This window comes from Eucalyptus grandis, chromosome 3, assembly GCF_016545825.1.
Source record: "Eucalyptus grandis isolate ANBG69807.140 chromosome 3, ASM1654582v1, whole genome shotgun sequence".
Taxonomy (NCBI): Eukaryota; Viridiplantae; Streptophyta; class Magnoliopsida; order Myrtales; family Myrtaceae; genus Eucalyptus; species Eucalyptus grandis.
Window position 1 is genome coordinate 19,753,441 of NC_052614.1, and position 17,091 is coordinate 19,770,531.

A 17,091-nucleotide genomic window follows, 5' to 3' on the forward strand; every position below is an offset into this window, starting at 1 on the left:
AAGGGTCATTTAGGAGATCGACAAGCAGATGCCGTATGGCGTGGCTTTATGATACAATTTTTCTTTGTTTCTCTTCTAGTTTGTGCTCTTATCGCTTCAATGAGTCTGATCGAATGTACATGATATATGTAGCTCTTGCTTAAAAGCTCGTTCAGCCATGATCTTTTGATATTACTTTTGACTCTTTAATTTGGTTGAGATTAACGGCTGGATCTGAGCGACTTTGCGTCGATGAACAAGTGGGGGTTTTAATGTTATCAGATTTCTTCGTGCATGATGATTCATCTATGTCACGACCTAACTCCTCTCGTGAGGGAGGGAGCTTATTAGGTTTAGGGATATTGTCAACTTCGGCCCAACGGTCAATACCTCATGCAACATTGAGCGTTCAAATTTTTAATCAATTAACCCTATGAAAATTTTAAGTAAGGAGTTGCCACTAACTTTTTCAAGAATGACTAGAAACCCAGTAAGATATGGAAAGATATCCCACTAGTTACGCAACTAGAGATTTTAAACTCGAGAATTGATTACGTAAGCCCTAAGGCTAACGTCCTTTTGCTACCTAACCTAATCATGTGCTAACTAATGCCATAACAGTCTATCAAGAAAAGTTTAAGGTTTGTCCTAATTATTCTAGAACAAGGAGGTAATACTCAAATATTGAAAAGTGCAATCGATTATAATCATAATAGAAAGTACGCTAGCATCCTAAATTGTCCCCGAAAAAGAAAATAAGACAAAGCAAAACAAGAATCCCTATTGTAAAGTCGTAAAGACTTATCTAATTTTAGGTTTTAGTTATTTAAAGGGTTTTCTAATTTTTTTTCTAAAATTTTCTGATTTTTTTTACTTTTTATGCTAGAAGTTTTTTTAAAAATATTTTTCCGATTTTTTTTTTTAATTTTTAATGACTTTTCCAGATTTTTTTAAATTTTCAATGATTTTCTAAAATTCCATTTTTTATTATTAATTTTTGAATTTGCTAATTTTTTGTTATTTCCTTAAGTTTTAAAATCTTTTTTATCATCCTCGGAATTTTTAATTTTTTAAATATTTTTCTATCCAAACCGGATCCGACCCAGTCGGATTAAAAGGAAAAGAAAATCTTCAAATTTTTAGTTTTTAATGATTTTTCTGTCTTTTCTTCATTTTCTCTTTTGTCTTCTTCTTTGTTTTGTCTCCCCCCCGGGCACCATCTTCTTCCTTCAGCTTTCTTCTTCCCCGAAGCTTTCCTCACCCCTTCAACTTCATCTTCATTCAGCCATTTAACCCTAACCATTAAACTCAAGGCAATACTATCTTCCACCCATTTTTTTTTGTGCCAATATGTGTTCAGAAAATATGGCTTCGAATTGAGTAAAACAATGAAGACGGACTTTACAAAAAAAAACAATGAAGACGAGATCTTTAGAGTACTCAAGTCGGATTTTGAGGTGTGATATCATTTTTTAAGGATTTATTTGCCCCCAAAGTTGCTAATGGTCACCGGAAAAGATCCTCCAGGATACACCAAAGTCTTAAATGAGAATACTAGATAGCAATTCTAGTATTTCTCTAGGATCTCTTTAGAAAACAATTGAAAAGATGGCTGTAGTTTTTTTTTTTTTTAAAAGAATGCTCGAAAAGATGAAAATGATCGGTTGCACGTTCTTTTGAAAACCGATAACTCTTCGTGAAAAGTTGCGAAAATGAATGAACATATATTTTCAAAAATTACCCAAATGAACAAAGGTGTCTCGTTTGAAAGAAGTTGAAAAACGAACAAATGCAACCCTTCGGGAAATGTTGCAAATTGAACGAGTATCATTTTCAAAAGGTTGTCTTAAAAGACACAAACAAAATTCGAAATAAAAATTATTATTTAATAAATAAAATTTCGAAATTATTATTTATTAATTATTATTAATTTTTTAATTTCGAAAATTCTCAATAAACAAAAACAACCTTTGAATTGTTAAAAAAATAAAAATAACAAATGGATTAGTGCTAATTAAACCATGAGCACGCAAGCGTGCTAAGTGCACCAAATAATTGCGCAATTATTCGCGCACCCGCACGAGTGTATGGTGAGGTCTAGCCCATACCCAATCATTCCTTTAGGTATACAAAGGAAACCTCACACTTATTAATTGGCACACTTCCTCCCACTTTTCCTATGTGGGACAAGGAAAATGCGCTCTTTTTGTTTTAACAAATAAACTTCCAACAATCCCCAACTTTGTTTGTAAAACAAAGATTTCAAAAATTAAAATTTTAAAACCGTACAGCCAAAATTTCAGTAAGATTAATATATATACATAAAGGTTTCTTTCGAGTTAAACCTTTACTTAGTGCAAATATAGCAAAGCTCTATCAAAGTGACAAGTAGCTTGGCTTTAAACTTGTACTTTTATGTAATAGAACCGGATATACCACACATACACTAACCTCTTGTTTCAGCAAGAAGTAGGGGTGAGCGGTTCCTGATTCTGGTTCGGTTCTGTCTAGAACCTAGAAGCAACCACCTCGGGCACAGGTTCCTCATTTTTTGGAACCTGGAACCTACCTCGTCGAACCAAGAACTTAGAACCTACCCTATCACGGGTTCCGGGGTCGATTCTAGGTTCCAACAAGTTTTTTTTTTTTTTTCATTTTTAGATTTGAACTATAACGAAGAAGAAAGGAGACAAATCAAAGCTTCTACGTCAGCTCAAGCCAAGATCAGAAAAAGGATGGCAACATTTGGCTATCATTAGCATTTATAGGTCTACGGCCATGTATAATTTCATTCTGTTTATGCAGAAACATTCTGCCGCATATAGGCTCTAGTTCGGTTGGTGTTCATCATCTTTTATGAACCATAAACAATGATTTTTAATTTACACCCCAAAAATTGCTCATGCAGCAAAGGCTTTCAATTATGGACCTAAACACTTGAGCAGAAGAACATGTAAAAATACATGGGACTCAAAATACTATGCCACCTCTATGCCTCAAGTTGAACCATACCTCTCCAATGGTTAAAGCATGCATTTTCATGTTGGAGTCAACTTGTTGTCCCACCCAGACAAAGATTGTTGAGTGACAATCCAGGATAAATATATCTTTGGTCATCAAATCATCTTGACTAAAATTGTATATTTCTGTCACCTGCAATAACAATATCATAATGGTTGGATAAGTAAGGACCTCGATAACATGCTAGCACAAGAAGTAAGAATATATGCAAGCATCTTAAAGCAGTGGCAATTGAAAACACAGGAAGACATTAGTAAAATGATCAGAATACTCTGAGATGCCTCAGTTTTATGATACTGTAGAATAGAGGCAAGAGTTGGAGCGAATGCTTATGATCAACAGGGAAATTATTTTACACACCTTCAGATTTCCTGCAAATCAACGAGCATTTTTTTCGCTACGGCAAAACATGGAAGAAAAGATAGATCAATTGTGACATCTATATACGGAAAGGAATGGAAGGAGTAGAAATTAAACAAATATTTAACATCACCTTATAAATACCTTTTGAGAAGATGCAAGAAAAGAGGTGAGGATTACTCTTAGAATCTCGTGCTATCTTCTGGCTGGGATATTCTGATTTTCCTCCCAAGAACTCCCAAAAGTGTTCAGATTCAGCACCTTCCTTTTGTGTTTTACATTGTGCATTTGGTTGAATACAATTGAGACCCATTTAGAGAGTAAATAAGAAGGCACCTCTCAGAATAATAGTAAGCTTTAGATAAAACTAGAAAGCAACTGCATGTGGAGATGTTTAAGAATGTGAAAACTAAGTTTGACTAGTTATTTGTCTTCGAGGAAGGCTGCCAATCACTAAGTCATAGTATACTCATGAATACTGAAACTATAGACATTTTCACTATTATCAAACCTTTATCAGATCCAACTGCCTCTCAACAAGTTCCTAATCCTCTGAGGTTGTTAGGTTCCCATACCACATAAGTACGGAGGAGCTGCTATGCAAGATGTAACAGTATGAGGAGTTCAAAGATGATGCAACCTGATTCATTAATTGCATAAAGTGAAAAAGGAAAATTCCATCAGCAGATAACCAAAACATCACATGCTGTGAGTTTTGTGCAGCAAACATGACATACATGTTTCTACAAAATAAGAAAAACATAAAACATGACATTTATTGCACCCAAGTTACTTTGACTGTCTACCAGTCAACTAGAGAATTTAAGAGCCTATGGACAAATGAGCAACATAATGCGAATGTGGCCAATTATGCCAATCCATCTAGCTGGGCTATAATGCAAATGTGCTATCAGCATAACCACATCATAAATAGATCCGAACCTTCCCATAAAAATAAAAGATAAACAAGGAAATATTGAAACCTCATTTAGAGCAGGAGCATCATTTGTGCCATCTCCAGTAACAACAACTACATGTCCTCGTTTCTTCAGAGCTTGCACAAGCAGAAGCTTGTCATTTGGTGAGGATTGTCCCATCACCTAAACATGCAAGGCACGATGAGATTTCACTCTGTACCAGAAAAGTGTAAAACAATGGAACTAATCAGCCAAAACATATAGAAATTCTTTTTGCAATTTCTTCCCTTTGAACATCAGATAAGGCACAAAAGGCTTTTCCTTCAATGAGATTAGGTTCAGTAGCATCTATATCAGAACTTAATATCCCACTTTCCAAAGCAATTGCTTTAGCAGTTTGAAGATTGTCGCCTATAACTACAAACTCAGTAACAGAGAAGAAAAAAAGCCAATAGATGTGTTGTCAACATATACATAAGACCAACGTTTGAGAAAGCTAAGCAGCAAAAAACCCATGGGAATTTCCTGTCAGCATAGTAAAACTCATAGATGCTCGCATCAAGTTATAGGCCCATGACCAAACAATAAGTCATACACTACCTTTTGAAAGAATCTTTATTTGGATCAAGCCAATGCATATTCACTTAACACCAGCATAATCACAATACAACTTGTGACACAAGGATTACCTCAAGAAGAAGAAGTCCCACAACACCAAGTATCACGGCACTAACGGCGGCACAGACGACGCGGCGAAGACAGCGGCAGTCGTGGCTCAACCCACGGCCAAGGGGGGAAGAGCTCGATTCTGGCGAAGGTGGTGGCGGTTCGGAGCAATGACGGCCTAGACGGTCAAGCGAGTGGCGGCAAGAGGTGGTGATGGTGGCTTGGGACGGCAGCAGTGGCTCACAGCGGCGAGGGGCGGCGCAGACGGCGCAACAGCTCGTCAAGCTCAACGGCGAGACGGCTCGTCGAACGAGCGGTGGGTGGTGGTGGTTCGGTGGCCAAGAGGTGGTGGTGAGTAGGGTGTGGGGCGGTAGTGTGGTGGTGGGTGAAGCAGCAGCTAGCAAGAAGAAGAAGAAGAAGAAGAGAAGAAGGGGTTTCGGCCGAGAGAGGGGGAAAGAAAAGAGAGAGAGAGAGAAGAAAAGAAAAAGGGGCAGGAAGTGACGTGAGGAGGAAAAATAAGAGAAAAGAAAGAGAGAAAAAGAAAGGCGAAGGGGAAGAATCACAAAAAGGGGAAATCACGTGCTCTAGGATTTATTTATTTTTAAACTTTAACCGGTTCAGTTCCGTCGGTTCCCAAAAAAGGGAACCGGGAACCGGAACCGGTCTCTTTAGAACCGGGAATCGTGCTCACCCTAGCGAGAAGTTCTATATTACTCCGCACTATTATGACCTTGTACTTGATCATATTTCATGAGTTTTCTAGAAAATAACCCTCACTTTCGTAAGGAGCGGCACCACTTCTAAGCTTATATAGGTGAAATATTTGTCATGTGTTTCTGTTACCATCAACACATTACAAGTTTGTACTATACTTCATTAAGAGTTCAATCCAACCTACAAAACGTAACATACGATACTGACTTCTCATATCAGGGCTACGTCAATATCAAACAATCACATTCAATAACTTGTTCTTACCCATTAAACCTTATAACTAGTGATGTTTTAGAAAAAAAAGGTCAGGTTACCATTATTTGTGATTTTAATTAAAGAGTTTTAGCCCCATTTCTTGTGAGGTCATTATTACCATATGTCTTAGTAAAGCCTTTGTCAAATGATCGATAAGATTATTACTTGACCTTTATGATTTTGATTGTCTCCAACTCCATTGTTGAACAAAATAAATCCTTAAAATTGTTGAGAAAATATGGTTTCGAATTGGGTAGAACAATGAAGACGGATCTTTAGAGTACTTAAGTCGGACTTTGATGCGTGATATTACTTTCTTTAAGGATTTATTTACCCTACAAAGTTGCTAATGGTCACCGGCAAAAATCCTCCAAGATACAACAAAGTCTCAAATGAAAAAAAAAAAAAAAAAAAAACTAGATAGTAATTCTAGTATTTCTCCAGAGCTCTTTCTAGAAAACAATTGAAAATATGGATGTAGTTTTTTTTTTTTTTTTTTTTTCAGAAAGAATGGTCGAAAAGATGAAAATGATCACTTACACGTTCTTCCGAAAACTGACATATATATAACAGTCTTAAAATTGTAGACAACTCTTCATGAAAAGTTGCGAAAATGAACAAACGTATCCTTTCAAAAAATTGCCCAAATAAACAAAGGTGTCTATTCAAAAGAAGTTGAAAAACGAACAAATGCAACCCTTCGAGAAAGGTCACAAATTGAACGAGTATCCTTTTCATAGGTTGTCTTGAAAAGACACAAAACAAAATTCGGAATAAAAAATTATTATTTAATAAATAAAATTTCGAAATTATTATTTAGTAATTATTATTACTTTTTAAATTTCCGAAAATTCTCAATAAACAAAAACAACCTTTGAATTGTTAAAAGAATAAAAATAAAAATAAAATAACAAAGGGATCGGTGCTAATTAAACCGCGGATGCGCAAGTGTGCTAAGTGCGCCAAATAATCGCGCAATTATTCGTGCACCCGCACACGGATATAGTGAGGTCTAGCCCACACCTAATCATTCCTTTAGGTACTCAAAGGAAATCCTACACTTATTAATTGGCCCACTTCCTCTCACTTTTCCTATATGGGACAACAAAAATACACTCCTTTTGTTTTAACAAACAAACTTCCAACAATATGTAAATCGCTACCGAGCCACCACAAATCGGTGATCACTTGTTTCGACCGGCCACCAACTCCGGCCACTCCCGACAACCACAACCATGAACAAAATAAATTTATCCGAAACTAATGTCCCTTCCATTCTAGCCTTTCTAAAAAACAAAAAATCACCAGTACACTACAAAGCGAAAAGATAAACTGACTGCGATGGCTTGAACCATAAACTTTGCCGGCGAGAGGGGAGGTCTCCGACGAACAACCTTCGGGCACGGGGATATGCATACACGTTGAACTCGAACATGGAATTTCACCAAATCGCATGAGAACACAACAAAAACACAAATGTCAGACAAGATCCAACCGATGCAGAAGCAAACATGAATCGATATTAAGGTTCAACGAAGAACGAGGTTCGGCCTTCTTTCAAGCATATTATCAAGCACGTGATATGTAAGTTCCATAATGGTATTCCGATTCGGTTTTAGCGTGGTTCTCAGCAACCAGTGCAGGCTCCGAACACCATTATTAGCGACCAAATAGCCTCGTTTCCTCAAGATCTCCCCTAAAACAGCAATCGATTCATGGGAATTTTTTTGTCTTTTTTAGACATTTCAGCAAACCCATGGCGGACACTTTAGTACGCAAGCTACAGATCTGTGTTCATGGCGGAATGACGTTCAATCTCAACGTATAGAAGCATGAATCAGCATTCTTGGTCATAGATCAGTTTCATTTCTATAGAGGATGTCCACGACCTCACGTAAAAAAAAAAAAAAAAAAAAAAAAAAAAAGACATACACAGGCATTAAGGAGTTAGCTCTTGCCAGGTTCAGAGATGGAACCATTGCTGCTGTGCAAACGCCGAGTGACCTTCTTTCTCGTCCGAGGATCGAACCCGCGGCCTCCGCCTAGCCGTGGACAGCGAAGGAGGTCGGCGCTCGTGCGCGGACTTCTCCGGCGATCTTCCTTCTTCAGCCTCTCGAGACCTTTCTCTCCTTCTCTCGCGACCTCTCTCTAGCTAGCAAGAGGAAGTGGGCCAAAAGGAGTAAAATAAGTGGTAAGTTGGGTGTAGTATTCCAAAGGACCGAAAATTCATTGGAAGGATGGGCTGAACACGCCGGCCCACTGGGCCCGATTTTCATTTCATTTCGTTCATTTTTTTAATTTTTTTTTTTACTTTTTGCTTTTTACCTTTTTATAAATTTTTATATTTTTGCAAAATAAATGAATACTTTAAAATGTCGAAAAAAATTTGAGTGTTGACAATCTAGCAAACATAAAGTTAGACATGTTATATGTACATAACTTAGATTGTTTCTCAATATAATTTGTACTAGCATGACTAGTGAAACTGATATATTACATGATTGATTAACTCTAATTATATGGGAAGTAAGGCTTTTCAAAGTAACTAATTTATATCTCAATATGAATATTCAATATTGATAATCATAAGTATAAGGGGATGGATGTAGAATGAAAAGCACATAGAATTAGATAGATCAAGAATTTTCCCTGTGAATTTAATCCAAGTGGCATCTTTCATTCACAATCTTTTGTGCGAAAAATGTTTTATAATATATAATAATTCACATTGTGCAAGATCCTTCTTCAGTTACTCTACTATGGTAACAACTAAACTATTGATTGCACCCAAATTATATGAGTCCAATGCATGTCATTCTTGGGTCATGTGGATTGCTAACTAAACTAGGTGCATACAATAGCTTCTTTCAATTATACCCAGAGTTGTGTACATTTTAGAAAAAAAAAATAATTACAATAAAAAACAATGTCAAATTTTTCTTCGCATTGATCGTACCTTTCTTGTTGTGAGAGAATTATATATTTTTCATGCAATTCTCCTCTTTACTGGAGTCGAGCCTGGTTGAAAATTATTGTGGTGTTTCTATCATCATAAAGGCGTAGCGCAAAACTAATATGGATGCAAAATATGCGCTTTGTACTCAAATTTCAGGGATTGGGCATTACCAAGATGTCTTCGAGCTTTCGAAGAAATTTCTTTCTTGACCAGCTATTATGTCGCGTGGGCTCCACGTGACTCGATCTACTAGCTAACGTGGACCCACGAGTCACAGTCAAGCAATTCGGTGTTCTTAGCTCGCATTGGGCCTGCCAATGAAATATGGGCCGATTCGTGGAAGCCCACGTCAGTGGGCGGCCCAGATTTGACGCAGATTACTTTTTTCTAACCCCACCTTCCAATATTCCAGGGACAACCCCAGTGCCCCTTTTAAATTGCTGTCTCCTTTTTGACAAAAAAAAAAAAGAAAAAGAAAAGAACAAAATTGCTGTCCTCTCTCACAAGACCTCGCGCAAAGCCAAACAAGCACTCGATTTTCCCTTCCATAACTATTCGGGTGCAGTCACGTGAGGGGGCACAATCGGCACCAATTTTACCAAATTAGGGTGTAATATGCAAAAAAAAAAAAAAAAAAATATTTAACATCAAAATGGACCTTACCACAGTCCCAAGTCTTAAGAGGGGGAAGCTTCAAGTCTCCCGTCTCCCAAGGTTCTTCCTTCTTGCCTCCATCGCTGGGCGGGCCAAGCCAAAGCGCATCTGCAAAGGGAGGAAACATGAGAGGGGCCGTCAAGAGAAACTGCCCCCTCAATGTCTCCTTGAGCCCGTTACTAATGGGCTGGAGGAGAATAATTTTTCTAAAATATTAATATATTTTGATAATATAGGTAAGGTCGAGTACATAGTGAATTGGATGTGGGTCATTAAATTTATATTACATGAAAATAGATTAAAATAGGTGAAATAGATTGATATGAATCAAACTATTTTTGACCAAACCCGACTCATCTGTTTACGGCATTAAGGGGAGAGGACCCATTACGTTTTCCTTTCTCTACTGGGTCCCGTTAGAGAGGGGGGAATTTAAGGCTATATTTCTTGGCGGTAAGTCCCGAACGATTCAGCCTCCCATGTAGATGACAAGACCTTCCCACACCCCCTTCAATTTGCCGTGTAGCCACAAAACTTCACGTGGAAGTACTTGCAGCCAAAAAAGGAAAAAGGAAAAAAAAGAAAAGCACTCGGCGCAAAAGTTCCAAGTGACAGCCCTCCAAGTCCAAGCCATTGCCTCCGCTGCGAATAATGATCCAGCATCCCCATTGCCGGTGCGGCCACTATATCGTATTTGCCATACCCATCGTTCAATTTCCTTTTTCTTAATTTCCCACCAAAATTTAAAATCCTACATTTGGCAACATCCAAAGTCTAACATGGGCTTTCCAAATTAAAGAATCCATACTCATGGAAAATGACGCGAATAGTCACAAGCACATTTATATCGGAATTATTCGCAAACTCAAACTCGAGGCATTTTAAAAGTACAAAATTGACAAGAAAAAAAAATGAATAAAAGAATGTTAACAAAAAATCTGTACAAATATAGTCAATTTCAATGATAATAATGTAATCATCATGAATTAATTCACTCGATGTATTATCCCTTTTAACTCGTCCTTCATGTGATCTCACAATTTTCCCTTTTGACATACAGGTAAGCATTTCTTGGGAAATCCAGTTAATTTCAAATTTCATGCATATAATTCGGAAACCCTTTCCTCCAGGTGCATAACTCGGTTGATTCACGTCCCCTTCGCCAGGCCTCTCGCTATCCATGTACTTTGATCCAGCTGTTTTCAATTTCAGCGAGGGGGACGCATAGGAGTTTGGGACCGCAAAAATCTCGCAAGTGACTTCCTGCTGCTTGCCTTGTGATGTTCGAAGGTGTTTCATAAGACATTGCTCGCAATTTCTTGAATTGGTGAGCATGGGACGGGGAGTAAATTCGGTAGGAAGAAGTACAAAATATAAGGAACATATGTCTCAATTGGTTCAATAGCTTTTCTAGGTGTTTGATTGGAGGGAAAAAGTCAATTGCCTGGCGACAGCGAGATTAAAGTGTACGAGTTTTAAAAAAAAAAAAAAAAAAATTAACAATCGTGACAAGATTTTCAAAGGGAACCTTAATTTATTGCGAATTCTAGTCATCCCCGTCGGGATTCATGTGGATTAGGACGTTGGGCGAAATGCGTGGGCAGGTTCCACACTTCATCCATTTTATTAATGAGGGTGGACTTCTTATTGGTACTTCTTGCGTTAAATGCCCCGCCCAAGAAAAAAAAAAAAAAAAAAAAACAGGTGAGAATGCATTATTGCTTGAAGCTCCAGTGGGGTGTTTGTACATGACTTATGATGAGGCCGAATTCGCAACAAGAGCATTTGACTAAATTCGCAACGCCTAAATTCGCGACGAGAGCGTATGACTCAATTCGCATGCCAAGGACGCAATTTGGTCCCTTATAAATTGCTCATCTTCTCCCAAGGCCTTCCGCAAAACAGAAGAAAGCACCCGATACAATAGTCCCCCACAATGGCAAGCCTCCCCGCCATTTCCCCCGCTGCGAATGACAAACCGCCGTCACCCTCTCCAGTTCCAGCGCCGCTGCCCCCGACGGGCACAAGACGATCATCAGCCACGGTATCGTATTTGCCGTGCCCATTCTTCTCGGCTTCCTCATGTTCATCTTCCTGGGAATACCTGCTGTAATGCCGCCAGAGTTCAAGCTCGACCTGGGCTCTTCACTTTCGTCCCCTGACATCTCCACCTCCCACATCACCGCCCAATGGAACATCACTCTCTTCGTCAAGAATCCCAGTAAGCTCATCACCGTCAAGTACACCCACATGAAGCTCCTCTTGAGCTTCGGCGGCAAACTCAGTCTCTCTCGTCCCTCCCGCATTCTGGCCTTCACTCAGGGCCCTCGCAACTTGACAACACTGCAAGCCCAGGCCCCGTCAATGCTGCCGATCTTCAATGACTTGAGCATTAAGGGCCTGGTGCGCTTCTTTGCAGGGCGGGAAGGTGACCATCGATGTGGTGTTGAAAGCCGAGCGGAGGCTGCACTTGGGCTTGTGGCTGTGGGTGCCCGTGTTTGACGTGTACTTCTCGTGCACGGACATTACCTTTACCGCTCCGAACAACAGTGAGGACGGCAGTGATTGGATGGTCCTCGGCGGTACCCTACAGTGCGAGCCTGACATCTTCACTCTACTCTGGTAAGAAAAATCATGGAAAAAGTTACACAGCAAGACCCAAATTCATGTAAAGAATGCATTTAAATCCTAAAACTTTTTACTTAATTTAGGACTCAATTGCGCGTTTGGTAAAGTTTTAGGACTCCATGTCATTATTAGGCCTTATGGTGCAATTTTCTTGGAAAGTAATTGTTACTGCTTGGTTTCGATGAAGAATAACATGGATTTGCTGTGGTGCTGATGTATTTGGCTCATTCCTTTGGGAGCATGTTTTTCTTTCACGTGCTCGAAGTAGTCTAAGATATATAGCATGTGATGCTATGCATCATGTTATTGTCTATCTAGCGAGCTAATCTTTCCCTCTGCCGTATACACACATCTCATGGAATAATACATTTTTTCCTTTGACATTGCAGAGGATGGAGGTCATTGGGAGATCGACAAGCAGATGTAGTATGGTGTGGCTTTATGTTATAATTATTCTTTGTTTCTCTTCTAGTTTGTGGTCTGATCGCTTCAGTGAGTCTGATCATCGAGTCTGATCATACGTACATGATACATGTAGCTCTTGCTTGAAAAGCTTGCTCAGTCGCCATCTTTTGATATGACTGCCGACTCCTTAATTTGGCTGAGATCAACGGCTGGAATTGAGTGACTTTGTGTTGATGAACAAGTGAGGGTTTTGACGTTATCGGATTTTCTTGTGCCTGGTTATTCATCTGGTAAACATAAAGTGAGTCATGTTATATGTACGTAACTTAGATTGTTTCTCATTCTAATTTTTACTAGCACAATTAGTGGAATTGATATCTTATGTGGTCGATTAACTCTAATTATATGGGATGTAAGACTTTTCAAAGTAACTAACTTACATCTCCGTACAAACATTCAATATTTATAGTCATAAGGGGATGACCATAAGATGAAAAGCGCATAGGATTAGAGAGATCAAGACTCTTTTCTAAAATTTTTATGGTCAATATGATTTTCTAGATACATGGACCCATTTTAATCCAAGTGGGATTTTTGCACCAAAAACGTTTTATAATATATAATATTTCACATCCTAAACATTTTAATATCTAGTTATAATTAAATTATTGACTGCACCCGAATCATATGGGTCCAATGCGGTCATTCTTGGATCATGCGGACAACACATGTTGTGCTAACTAAACCGGATGCCCACAATAACATCTGGTTATACCCACATCCATATGCTTTTTAGAAAAGAAAATAATTAGGTTAATGAACAATGTCAAACTTGCTTCGCATTGATCACGTATTTCTCATTGCGAGAGAATCGTTTTTTTTTTTTTTTTGTGTGTGTGTGTGCAATTCTCCTCTTTATTTGCGTCCTGCCTGATCGAAAATTATCGGGGGTGAAGGGGGTTTTTCTATCATTATCAAGGCGTTGCGCAGAACTAATACGGATACAAAATGTGCGCTTGTACTCAAATTTTAAGGATTGGGCATTACCATGATGTCTTCGAGCTTTCGAAGAAATTTCTTTCTTGACCAGCTATTATGTCGCGTGGGAATCACGTGACTCGATCTACTAGCTGTCGTGGACCGCCCAGTCCAGGAAAAGCATTTCGGTGTTCTTAGCTTGAATTGGGCCTGCCACTGAGATGGGCCGATTGTGGAAGCCCAGATCAGTGGGTGGCCCAAATTCGACCAAGCAGGACACAGAGAAAGATTGCCTGCGACGCCGGAAGACAACAAGCCGATCACATTCTCTCTACTCGGCCAGCTTCCAATCGCCGGGCCATGAAGAGACCCATAGCTCTTTCTTTGTTCTGCTGCTGTGTTTGGACTGGCTTCGAGGTTCATCGTTTGCACTCCTTCGCCAGGTCTGACGTTTCTTGAACTCCTTGCTTCGGAAACCATGCAACCGACGATGGTTATGGCATGGTGTAGGAGGGCGGCGCGAATTTTCACTAGGAAAACGAGCAGTGATAGTGCGACATGTCCATTTTTATAACCACACATGTGATGGCGCACACAACCACCTGCTTCCAATGTTGGTCACTGCATGGTTTCTTCACCACCTCCACGGTCACCTCCATGTTGTTGCCTGGCTCCTCCAGCTGGACCATCTAATTTGATCGGATGAAACGTTATATATTATTTATATTTGGATCCTTTGAGAAACAGGTAACACAACTTTGCCCATAATTTGTCAATCTATATATTTAATAATAAATATTTTTTTAAATAATTTTTCAACTTATATAATCTAGAAACTCTCTCTCTTGTCTCAATTCGGAAGGCAGTTTGGTTTATTCTTGTCTCCTTCACTATCCTAGAAATCTGTCAAGACCCGCTCATTATCCTCGACCTCGCAATCACTTTTCACTCTTATCGGATAAGGTCTTTATCCTAAATGAAGTCTTCCTCAAATTAAACACCGTCATTGTTTCACCGAAGGATGAGGCTCTGGTGCCACCAAAGGAGTACGGTAATTCGATGAGTTTTCCCATTGAGCCGCCATTTGGCGAATGTTGTCGCTTTGGTTGGTTTTGCTCGACTTCAGCAAACCTCTTTGTTTAATTGTTCGAGATCACTAGAGAATCCCAAGAATAAAGAGAGGGGGGAAAAGTATATATAAAAGATAGTTAATATCATGAAAAACCTCAAATTTATATATTTGTGATAAATTTATCATAAATTAATGTTTTTATCACAAAAACACTCTAAAATGGTACATCTATAATAAATTTATCCCAAATGATCATAAAAAAAAAAATTAATCCTAAAATGGAATACTTGTGATAAATTTATTACAAACAAATTTTTTTGATTACCAAAAATTCTAAACGATATGTTTATGATAAATATACAATCCATCAAATTGGATTAATACCATTAAAAATCACAAAATTGATATAACTATGACAAACGGAGAATAAACTTTCAAACCGATATACCAATCACCTGTCATGTGTCATCCATCTCAATAATTTTATAATAAAATTAAACGGAAACTAATAGAGGGTATATTTATAATAAGTGTACCAGCTTACGATAAATTTATTATATACATATCATTTGGAGTTTTTGGTGATATTAACCCTATAAAAGAATAGATATCTCAATCCACTCGATAATTTTAGGGTTGATCGGGAAAAAAAATGGTGCTTATCCGTGGACTATAATACCATCATCTCGTGTGACGTGTATATCCCGTTCGTTAAAATTGCACATCCACGTTCGTTAAAATTGCACCTTGATGATCAAACTTGGATGGACAAAGCGAAGCAGTGAAACGATGGTACAAAAACACCCTATATATTCTTTCCTTAGGTTTTTATGTCATCAAGAGTGGTCCACGTTGCAAAAGAAGAAAAGAAAAGAAAGTTATTAACTTATGATCCGTTTGGTAATGCTTCTACTTTGTATAACAATTTCTTTTCAAAAATAGTCTTTTTCTATTTTTGATATAAAGGAATAAGAGAAATGCGTTTGGTATGAATCATATTTTTTATAACGTAATATTTCTTTTAATTTTTAAAAATTTTTAAGAATTTTTTTTTTTTTTTCTTTTCTTCATTGGCTGATGTTGCAAACAGTCGCCGGGAGGGGGCAAGGGCGGTGGGTGGTGGGCAACGGGTAGGCGGCGGCCGTGGTGGAGGGCAGCAGGTGGCCGTGATTGGTAAGGAAGAAGAAAAAAAGAAAAAAGAAAAGAAAAATAGATTTATTTCTATAAATTATTTTCAGGGACAATGAGTTACTCTTTTATACTTCTTGTTTTTGTTTCAAATTTATTTCCCAGCCATATTTCTATTCTGGAGAATAAAAAAATTAAATGAAGTTACCAAATGGATTTTTTTTTTTAACTCTAGGGAGCAAAAGCAAAAAAAAAAAAAAAAACAAAGGAATAGAAACATTAACAAATGAACCCTTAATGAATAACGAAAATCTAGATAAAAATAAATCACATTAAAGACTTATGAAGAGATCACACGATTGTTTCATTCACTGGACCGTTCTTTTCTCATTTTCACATTAAGGTAACTTTAGGCCTGGCGATAGTAATATTAAGATGTATGAATTTTGAAAATGAATTAACAATCCTGACGAAATTTCTCGGAAGGGCACGTCGATTTATAGCGAATTCCAGTCCATCCCCTTCGCCAACATCTTTTGATTTCATGGCGTCGTCGTGGGCGGGTCCCCACGCTTTGTTCATGTCAATGATGAGTATTATCGCGGACAGGTAGCGGGCACTTGCATTCTTTTTTATGCTTCCTCCTCCCTTTCTTTCTTTTGGGAAACAAGAATATGCCCAGTTTTTTTTTTTTTTTTTTGAGCAAAAGAATATGCCCAGTTAAATGGGATTAGTTTTGCACGTCCGTGCCAAAGGGTCCCAACCGTCCCATCGCATTGACTCCGAACAAATTTTACCCCATTGGGCAGCATGTGGCCGAACTCGTCGTATAAATATTTATTTATAAAGAAGTAGAACAAGAATAATAATTTAAGATTGTATTACGTGCAAGAGCATAAGATTGGAGTTGCGGCAAGAGCCTAAACAAATAGTTCTGAAGTACAATTTTAAGAGTTCCTCCATTAGTAATATTTTTCTTTTCACGGGTATATAGACGATGTACGATGAATTTCCATGACTAGCCGTCCGTATTTCTCCATATATCGACCGACCCTCCTAATGTTTTCCCTCGTGGATCGCTAGACCCTCTCCCGAGTTTTTTTTTTTATTCGTTACTCTCCATGGGATTCCTCGACAGGATCTTGCGAAGGCCGTACTGGGGGTGCCCCCCGTGTGTTGACTTTATGTCACCGCAGAACCTTCTCTAACATGAACATTGCCCCCGCCTCCCACAATTCCAGGGACAAGACCGATGCTCCTTTATGCCCCTTTTAGATAGCTGTTCTCTTGGAAGACGAAAAAAAGCACTCGGATTATTCCTTTCACAACTAGCCGGGTGCGGTGGCGTGGTAAGGTAT

General features: G+C 38.5%; 1 long non-coding RNA gene across 1 annotated transcript; it reads right to left on the reverse strand.

Annotated features, from left to right (window-relative positions):
- Positions 1 to 3,120: 3,120 nt before the first annotated feature.
- Positions 3,121 to 3,537, reverse strand: LOC120291507. Its single transcript, XR_005549581.1, has 3 exons — positions 3,505 to 3,537; positions 3,361 to 3,371; positions 3,121 to 3,132 (listed from the first exon to the last, which is right to left on the reverse strand). It is a non-coding gene; the product is annotated as an uncharacterized LOC120291507 (long non-coding RNA).
- Positions 3,538 to 17,091: the final 13,554 nt, after the last annotated feature.